Source organism: Orcinus orca, chromosome 18 (genome assembly GCF_937001465.1).
Source record: "Orcinus orca chromosome 18, mOrcOrc1.1, whole genome shotgun sequence".
Taxonomy (NCBI): Eukaryota; Metazoa; Chordata; class Mammalia; order Artiodactyla; family Delphinidae; genus Orcinus; species Orcinus orca.
This window is the reverse complement of record NC_064576.1, coordinates 3,060,739-3,071,298: the sequence shown is the minus strand read 5'-3', so window position 1 is coordinate 3,071,298 and position 10,560 is coordinate 3,060,739. Positions and strand designations below refer to the sequence as shown.

General features: G+C 45.3%; 1 long non-coding RNA gene across 1 annotated transcript; it reads left to right on the top strand.

Moving 5' to 3' along the window:
* Positions 1–480: 480 nt before the first annotated feature.
* On the top strand, positions 481–5,886 carry LOC125961958 (uncharacterized). The gene is made up of 3 exons (XR_007473154.1): positions 481–637; positions 4,842–4,918; positions 5,790–5,886. It is a non-coding gene; the product is annotated as an uncharacterized LOC125961958 (long non-coding RNA).
* Positions 5,887–10,560: the final 4,674 nt, after the last annotated feature.

The following is a 10,560-nucleotide window of genomic DNA, read 5'->3' as shown; positions in this document are numbered from 1 at the left end:
TGGAATCGTTTTTCAGATCCTTACTTTGCAGAGATTCTCTTTCTTTTAGCTGGAAACATCATCCCCCCACAATCCCCTCTTCACATTTGTCATCTCCCATTTTACCAAAGACGCTCAGACATACCCATTCTAACTGGACTGGGGTCAAGATAAGACCAAAAATCCTCTGAGCACTGAACAAAGGGACAATAGAACAATCATAGTCCTTTGACATCATGCCCAGAAAGCTTAGGAAAGACATACCGCATACATCAGTGCCTTACGTCATGTAGGTGGGTGACACCCTCAGGGCAGTTCCAATGCCTCTGCGTCGACCTACCAACTCCCCCCAGGATGGAACTCAGAATGGACATGGTTGCCATGGGGACATTCTTAGCTAAGTAAAAAAATCAAGTTAGCCTTTTTCTGGCAAAAATTAAGTCTACTTTAGCAAATCAGGTTGACCTTGAGAACTGGCTTATTCTGTTAGATCGTGTGATAATCATTTTACATGAATGTGATGAGAAAAATCTTCCACTCCAAGGTTTGAACAAATCTACGTTTAGAACAAATAGACCTCCATACACATTACAAGGGGAAGTTCATCCTGACAACAACACGTGAGAACATCTCATTTCCAACTTAAATGTGGAAGGAGGTACGTCCATAGCTTTTCCAAATTACTTTAAGGGGTGCGGGAAAAACATCTGAAGATCACAGGCTGGCTTATCCTCTCATCCAAATGCGGTTGCATTTTTCCCTTCACAAATTTACTCATCGGAATCAAAGAAGACAGAGTAGGGGCTTCACCCAAAGCACAGAAAAGGTGTGTCATGGCTTCTGTGGCTACTTGGTAGTGAAAATTTGACACATGGTGGAATGTGGCCTGTAAGTGGCTCTCACGCCACTTCGCTGGTGGTAACGTCCTGGGGAGAAGCCCCCTGGTCCTTTCTGCTTCCAGTCACCACACACTTCACACCTGACAACTGGGAACAGTCAGAGATGCTCACACCTGTTCCCATCCATCCCAGCATCCACAGACAGAGGTGGCCCCCCACCAGGAAGAGACAGCATTTTGGCCACTGCTATGTTCTCACAACCATTCGATTCACATTTTTTTATTTTACTGAAGTATAGTTGATTTACAGTGTTGTGTTCATTGCTGCTGCACAGCAAAGTGATTCAGTTATACATATATATTCTTTTTTTTATATTCTTTTCCTTTATGGTTTATCACAGGATACTGAATATAGTTCCCTGTGCTCTACAGTAGGACCTTGTTTTTTTATCCATCCTGAATATAATAGTTTGCATCTGCTGCTCCCAAAAGATTCATATTTATCAAATGAATATTTCCCATGCCCTCCCCAACACAGGGCTCCAGGTATCCACTGAATTTCTAGTATCATAAAAAGTTCACTTTCTCTTGTACCACTCTACTGCCCCACATGACAGCACTGAAGAAAATTCTTAGAATTAGGCATTTCTCCATGAGGGTGTGGGCTTCCATGAAAGTAAAACAAAACACCTATCCTTTTTTACTCAAAATCGAGAAAAACATGGGGGAGGGAAAGATTGGGAATTTGAGATTAGCAGATGCAAACTATGATATACAGAAGGGATAAACAACAAGGTCCTACTGCATAGCACAGGGAACTATATTCAATATCCTGTGATAAACCATAATGGAAAAGAATACGAAAAAGAATATACGTGTATAATTGAGTCACTTTGCTGTACAGCAGAAATTAACACAACTTTGTAAATCAGCTATACCTCCATAAATTTTTTTTAAAAAGATAGAGAAAAACAGACTCAGCTGAGAGCATGGAGAAACTGCCATGCCACGAGATGGGACACTCGCGGCCGGGTCTGGCGTCTGCGGGGCCAGGAGGGCAAGTTTCCAGAATGACCTGCTCCCCGTCCAGGGCACAGAGACAATTACCCTGAGGTCTTTCTATTTGTTTTTCCTTCTGTGATATGACAGCCAAGAGCTACAGGAAACATTCACCAGCATCATTGTAATATCCTGAAAAGCCCGAAGGGAACAAGAAAAAACAAATCCGAAACACTTCAAAAGGAAGGAAATGTGTTCTGGGGAGTTGTTCATCGTTACTCAAATATACACACGGACTATATTGGGTGAAGTATTTGCCTCTAATTTTAAAACATACCTAGTTTGACGGAACAAAGTTAACATTCTCTTCTTCCTGCAGCTCAAGGGCCTTTCAAGTTGTTGCAAAGCTTGAGAAAAACACCTCATGAGGCGCTTTTGGCATCTCTGTAACTTAGGACACTGGTTAGCAAATGTTTAGCTGACAAATCACAGTATCTGTTGCCGTTAGAAAGGCAAAGGCATGTTCGTCTCGGTTTGCAGCCTCACGGAGTTTACAGTGTAGCAGGAGAGACAAGGTCATACTGTGACGGGATCACTGAGAGGTTTCCATTCGCCTTTAACGTGAAACCAACTTATAGGTGGAATCTAAAAAGAGGATGCAGGTGAACTTATTTACAGAACAGAAACAGACGCACAGACTGAAAACAAACTTACTGTTACCAAAGGGGAAAGGGGGGTAGGGATAAATTAGGAGTTTGGGCTGGACATATGCACACTACTATATATAAGAGATGACCAGCAAGGGCCTACTGTACAGCACAGGGATGTCTACTCAATATTCTGTAATGACCTATATGAGAAAAGAATCTGAAAAAGAATAGATATATGTATATATGTATAACTGTACAGCGGAAACTAACACAACGTTGTAAATACTCCAATATAAAATAAAAATTAAATTAAAAAAGTAGGAAGTGTTACCTAGTATTATACTAGTGGTTACCGGTGGGGAGGGGTGAGGGGAGAGGGGCAAATTAGAGGTAAGGGTCTAAGCGATACAACCTACTATGTATAAAATAAATAAGCTACAAGGATATATTGTATAGCACAGGGAAATATAGACATTATTTTGTAATGACTTTAAATGGAATACAATCTATAAAAACACTGAATCACTATGTTGTACACCTGAAACTAATATAATATTGTAAATCAACAATACTTCAATAAATAGATAAATAACTAAATAAAGGGAGATGTGCACATGAATAAAAAAATAATAAATGAAACCCATATTCTCCAGGTGGGCCTTAGGACACACAACGTCCCGTCCCCCCGCACGGGCCCTTCACACTTGGCTAGGACCACACACATTGCCCATCTCTCTGGAATGCGCCATCTCCCTCCCTTGACTTGGATTGATCCAAACCCCTCCCTTCCTTTGGATCTCAGCTGGAAGGTAACTTTCTCAAAGACAAGCCTGACACTGAAAATCAAACGGGAGGCTGGTCCTAACCTTCCTCTTTGTGCCCCATTCACACGTGCTTGCTTTCTTTAACTTCAAACTCCGTGAGAGAGGAAGGGAACCTGTTATGTTCACATCATTGTTCCTGGTCCATCCCAGACCCTCAGTAAATAGGGTTCGATGCATAAGCAAATGCATTTAAGCAATTCGTATCCTAAAATTACCCGCACGTCACCATATTGCCATGCTGGGGTAAACATTGTCATTCCCGATGTACACAGATGGAGACACAGAGGCTGAAGGAGGTCTGATGACTTCCTGACCATTGTTTAATTAGTATCTGGATTCTGGGAAAGTGCTCTTTCCATAGCTCCATTAAGATGTAAATGTCGGGCTTCCCTGGTGGCGCAGTGGTTGAGAGTCCGCCTGCCGATGCAGGGGACGCGGGGTTCGTGCCCCGGTCCGGGAAGATCCCACATGCCGCGGAGCGGCTGGGCCCGTGAGCCATGGCCGCTGAGCCTGCGCGTCCGGAGCCTGTGCTCTGCAACGGGAGAAGCCACAGCAGTGAGAGGCCCGCGTATCGCAAAAAAAAAAAAAAAAAGATGTAAATGTCTTAACAAAAATATCTGGGTACCTAAGTCAGGGAGCAGAGGACACTTAAGAGGTACGAATGGGAAAAGCTAAACGGGATTGACTCTGCTCCCAGGTGCCACATCTTCCTGGAGCTGGACCTGGAAATAGGAAAAGATGGAGTTTAAAGAACACACTCAGCTACTACTCGGTGAATTTCCAAGAAGCCTCGGGCTTCTTCTCGTCTGTAAAATGGAAATGTTGACCGTGAGGGTGGAATGCTGGGGGACAGCGATGAAGACCAGTTTCCTCAATTCCACACGCTTTGATCTGAGGTTAGGACAATACCCAAGGCCATATGTGGAATCTCACAACAGACAAGACTTGCTCCCCATGTGGTGTGTCTGTAGTAATGCTCTGGGTTTTTTATGATACAACTCAACACACCCAGGCTTTACCCATCAACAGGGAAAAAGGACAAGGAGATACAACTTCATATGACAGGTATGTCCCCTCGACACCAAGTCTGATTCCTCCAACGCCTGGGGAATTTTTTTTCAGTTTCATTGAGAAATAATCAATATACATCACTGTAGAAGATGAAGGCCTCCAGCCCGATGGTTTGATTTACATATACTGTGAAATGAAGGCCGTAATACGTTCGGCTCACATCTATCTTCTCATCTCTATGTACAATAAAAAGGGAAGGAAGAAGTGTCTCCTTGTGGTGAGAACTCTTAGGATTTTCAATCTCCTAACAACATTCTGCCTGGGGAACTTTTATTTTAACGTCTCTAATTCCAGCTTTACCTTCAGAACCTCAAGTGGGCAAAGACAAGAAGACCATTCATTGTTTGTGCAACAGGCACCAGGATCTGTCAGCGCGGGTTCTAAGCTACAGAACGCTGAGCGGAGGAGGAAGAGTGGCATTTGGTGAAGGTCTGTTCCCTGGTTGCTTCTGTAAAATCTATGTTTTTGTCTCTAAAACAGGAACAAGTGTCCTACATGAAATTCTCGGGCTACCTGGTCATTGTCACAACTTGACAAAGAATCGATTGAGGAACCAGGTAAGAAATTGAACTTTTAATATTGCGTTAGGCTCACGCCTCTAAAATGCCATCCTCTCTGTTTATGGAGGCGGAATCATCTTTCATATTTGAAGTGACATCTTGCTTCCAGTACAGGACCTTCTCCAGACACCAGCTACGTGTCCTCTCTCCATCCAACTCATGTCTAAGGCAACTTTGTATTATGAGTGATCAGTTTAGTGGAACGAATGCTGTTCCTGTCTCGATTCTAAGCTCCCTGAGGGCAGGATAACGTGTTTAGAGAACATCCGGCTCTCGTGTTGACCTCCTTATCCCCTCATCCTGACCGTAGTGTGATCTGAAGCTGGGGCTCCTTCTCTGGGTCTCACCAATGGAGGGAACCTGAGCTCTGAGTTCTCTCTTTCTCTCTGTCTACCTCTGTTTATCTCACACACACACACACACACACACACACACACACACACACACACACACCTCTGAGCCACCCAACCACATGCCACACTTGGATGAAGCTGTATCTGATGGGTGAGACCCTTGGCCTAGCTCCACTGCTGGGCAGGACCCAGCATCCACCAGCCACTCCTCTGCTTCCCCTTTTGCCTAAAGTCACAGGGGGGTGGCCCAATCCCTCGGCCTTTACAGATGATGAGACCTGCCACACCAGATGGAGCCAGTCTTCCAGCACCGCCTCCCCCGATACCCCATGGGGCCGAGGCTGCCCCGAGTCTGGTTTCAAAGAAGAAGGAGTAGGAAGCAAAAAGCCGTGCTCAGTTCCCCTAACTCTGCTTAATCATTAACCCAAACTGTCGAAGTTAGCATTCACCAGACATCAGGGAGACCCACGGGATTGCCGGGGTCTTGGTAAAATACTGTTTCGTTTCACTTTTAGGTGTAGACGTTTTCGAGGGTGGCAACCTCAGCAGGGATACCCCAAGGGAAGAGGCACAAGAAAGAATTCTGTGCCCAAAGCCCACCCCCAAATTCCTGGAATTCTTGTACTTAATAAATATTGTTAAAATGAAGATCTGTCTTAAAATTACAAATATTAGAAAATAGCACATTCACAAAAGTAATGTGTTTGGAGGCACTGGTATCTGAAGATTTCCCACCTACTGAGTCTTCCTAAAAAGTGGGCTACAGTATTTTCTGGTATTGGGACTGCATTTCACTTGCCCCTGAAAGGGCAGCATGTTTGATAAACACTCACTTGTTCCTTGAGGTCAGAGATCTCTGAATGAGCTTCTCCATGGGTGTAAGCGGAGCAGGTGCCCTTCCCTGCATGGACCAGATGTTTATGCAGTTGTTCATTATATAGGTCACATTGGATTATGGCTTTTGTTAACAAGGCACATTGGAGTTTAATGGTGGCGCTCTGTGTGTGTGTGTGTGCGCGTGCGTGTGCATGTGTGTGTGTGTGTGCACGCGCGTGTCTCTCTGGGCTGTGAACTCTCTGATGGGAGGAATCATGACGGCTGCATTTCCATGTCCCAACACCTGTCCCAACGTCAGAAATATAGGAGGAAGATCAACGAACCAATGGCGGCCACCAAAGCTGTCCTTACTCACACACGTGCCAGCCAGCGTTGCTTGTTGGTTGCTGACGCTGCTCCCAGGCTCAGCCACGCAAGAGACTGTCCCATCCGAGAGCCCACGTCTCTGCCCCAGGACCACATGCAGGCAGATCAGAACCCACCCTTGGATCTTTCTACCGAAGGCATCAGTAAAGACTGTCCAGTTCTGTGCGCATCACTAAGCTAGTAATCAGTTAAAAATGATGAGCGAGTCTCCAGCCTGCCAATCATCTCTCTGCCCCTCCCGGCCGCCATGATGCTAGTCCAGGTGAGCCCCACCTCCTGCCTACTTTCCTGTAAGTTTTCAAATCGCCCCTTGACTGGTTTGTCCGCTTGCTCACTTGGGTGCCCCCAGTCAGAAGCCAACTTCTAAAACGCAAAATGTGATCATTGTACTTCTGCTTAAAAACCTTTCAGTGACCCAGGCTAAAGTACCGGCTCCTTAAACCGGTCTGTATGATGACACATCACGATCCTGTCCACGCCCCATCTTCTGCCTCGTGCCCTCCGCTCTTGACCTTTCAGTGTTGCCCCAGCCTTGTGGGTTGCCTGGAGCTCCTGGAAGACCGTCAGTGTCCCCTAAGAGACAAGAAATTCCTCCTCTCCCCTCCTCCGATCAACACTCTGTTTTATGTCCCCATGGGGCTCTCTGTGCCCCTGTTTTGACACTTCCATCTCACTGCAGCCTAAGTGACCCATTTCTTATGGATGTGTCTTGCTGAGGTAGGATTGCATGGCCACACTGTATTAACAACTCCAAGACCAAGCCCAAGCGCCCTGGAGATGCCCATCGGTGATTCTAAAGAGATGGGCTGAATGAGAACCTGCCTTGGGAGTACTCCTATTATGATTCAGGTAGGAAAAGAAGATGAGGCAACAGCAGCACCGTTGGAGATGATGATCCCAGAGACAGTTGGCGGACAAGGCATGTGGGGCTTGGAGGTAGAGGGAGGGGATGGCCCAGCCTCAGTGGGGGAGGCTCCCCCCGGGGACAGAAGGGTCCCTTGGATCTGGGTCCCTGAAAAGTCTCAGTGCAGGGATGCTGTGGCAGTTGGACAGCAGGGGCTATAAGATGTGAGATCAAGGCCATAAGGAAGGACAGAAGAAACGGAGGAAGAGCAAAGGAAGATGCAGAGGAGGTTTGTAAGTGTCGGCATGATGTTCACAAGCCGTGTTCATCAAGCTTCGGGCTAGAAGTCAAATTCCAAGTTCAGAACTGAGGCAGTCCTGAAGTGGGGGCCCCACCTCTGCACACGGCCGGCCTCGAGGGAAGGCTAGGGACAGCGTGGACAGTAGGGTGGAGGTGAGTGCCACCGGAGAGGGGCGGATTCCCAGCTGGACGGAAAGAAGGGAGGAAGAGGGTGCAAGTAAGAAAGACAAAAATCAGAGGAGGAGAATGCAAACTAGCAAGTAACCTGGTAGGTTTCTCTCAGCGGATTTGGGGGGGAGGCCATCTGTTGAGAGTTATCAGGATTTAGGTGGAAAACCTGAGAAACGGGAAACATTTGGTGTGGTCTCTGCGCCACAGATGCCCCAGGCTCTGCCTCAGGAGAATCCGTTCTTGTTCTTGGTTCCGTGTGAAGGGATTTGTGTGAAGCAAATTCACAACGGCACCTCCAGATAAGACAAACTCCACAACGAGGACTACTGTACAGCACAGGGAACTCTACTCAGTATCTTGTAATAACCTATAATGGAAAAGAATCTGAAAAAGAACGTATGTATGTGTAACTGAATCGCTGTGCTGTACACCTGAAACTAACACAACATTGTGAATCAGCTATACTTCAATTAAAAAAAAAAAACCCCACCATGCACCTGAAGGCTTCCCAAAGACGTTAAGTAAATTCTTTTATAAAACAAGGATGTGTGTGTGTGTGTGTTGTAAGCAGGACTTTGTAAGAAAAATCTCCCCAGTTTTCCAGCCCTCCACCCCCCAAAATGGGAAAAGTTTTTATTTGATTGAAAGGCTTGAGAATCTTCAAGTAAAATACTGTTGCTTGAAAGCATTTATGCAAATCTAAACTCAACCATTCACAGACATTCGCAATGAACGATTACTCATATCTGTAGTCCCTAAACTGAGAGAGTTTTCTTTTTCTGAAATACATGAGTTGCATTTCGGGAAAAATAAAATATATAACTCACCAAAAGAAATCATCAGACAAAACTCTAGAAATCTATCTGAAGCAAGGAGTATAAGTTCAATTGGATCGCATTGTAAAAGTCGTCATAAAAACTGCATTTTGGGGTCATTTTACATACCTTCCTCCATGTACACAAGACAAACTCGAGATGGCAGACCCAGATGTATGTTTCTGGACCTTTGACCTAATGTTTTTAAACATCTTTGTAAGTTTGTTTTGCACATGTAGAGTTTTAAAGCATTGGCTATGATTGCTTTTGACTTCAAACCCTTTTTGCGAGCTCTATAAATAGAAGGTATTGATGTTTTTAAAAGGAGTTTTCACTGTCTTGCATTTTCCCCAGGGAAAAGCTGAGCTGGGGAGCGTGTGTTTCTGTCTCTGCAACTACAGCTGCCCTTTACCTTGGGTGCTATCATTCCTTCAAAAGAAGGAACACAAAGGAATGCATCCAGCTTGTTGAAATGCAATCTCTTGAAAGTGGCTTCCCATTTCTTTTAGAGCTATCAGTCCCCTGTGCTGCCTAGCTTCTAAAAGATGCTAAGAGCAGTGCAGACTTGGTCTCCCCCAGGGGAACAGAGGGTCTTGCTTCTGTGATCACGGGAACCCCTCTCCGCCCAGGGGCGCAGGAATCAGTCACTTCCTGAGAGGGACCCTCTCACGTCACACGGCTTGGCTTCCAGCTTCGAGAGGACTTAACAAATATGCATTTACGAATGCATCCCTGCAGCGGGGCTGGCGTAAATCCCCATAAACTGTCTCTATGCAGAAAGTCAATGCTGCAGTGCGTGCCACGAGGACTGCCTCTTCTCTCCTCCAATTAAAACAATTTCACCTTTTTTCTGAACCCAAGCTTCTCCCTCTTTTCCAATTTGATGTTATAACCTTGCAAATTTCTTCCAGGGACAAGGTACTTCAGTCCCAATCTTGTCAATATTCTCCAGATCGCAGCTTGTTCACCTACATTCCTTGCCTGCCTCTACAATACTCATTTTGAAATAATGTGCAGGGGAGGGTTCTCCACCATTATCATTTCCATGTACCATTGAAAATATCTGCTCCCTGGGAAACATTACTAAGGAATTTTTGTAAGTTGCAATACTAGATGGGAGGAGAGCGTCTCTTCTCAACTGTGGAAGTGAAAGAGAAATACAAGGTGATATTGCAAATTACATGTATAGCAAAAAACAAAGGTGGAGGGAGAAATTAGCCGCCATCCTTCCTCCGCCCCCCATACCCACCCCTCCCTCACCCCACCATCTGTGCTGGCTCCAAACTGGATTTCTCTATTAACAAAGCCCCAGCCCACTGACTCTGCTTGAACATTCACCACCCTGCCCCCTCGCTCCTTTTGCCCCCCGTAAACACAATCCCTAATGGTGATCCCTTTGCTGAGTTATGGTCTGAAAAGCCATTTCCTCCCCTTCATGGCGGAGGTTTCCAATGTCATCAGGTTTCAAATGTTCACTCAAGTTACAAATTAGGAGAAAAACTAAGGGTGTATCCCTTTCGAATTTTTTCCCAACAGTGTCTGGAACCCGCAGAAGAAAGAACTCAATTCAGATTGCACTTAGCCCAAGAAAATAAGAACGCCCTTCCCACGGACTACTGGAGCTTATTAGAAACACTTCTTCATCACACAATCAGTATTTTATTAAAAAATTAATGCCTGTGAAATGAGTTTTTGATACAAAGCAGCATGGCTGTGACTTTTGGGGGGGTGATTAAAAACATTAATCTCTTCAATAATTCATCTTTTATTCCTTTAGCCTTACTAAATATTAAACAGGTTAAAGTTAAATATTTGAAAACGAAATGAAGCTGGAGTCTCCCAGGGAGGGCAGATGGGTGAGACGCTGCAAGGTCGCTGCCTGCTGTCGGTGTTTCGTAAGACGTGGGGATCGGGCACTGTTGGCAGTTGTGGGTCAGGTATTTTCTTTGCTTG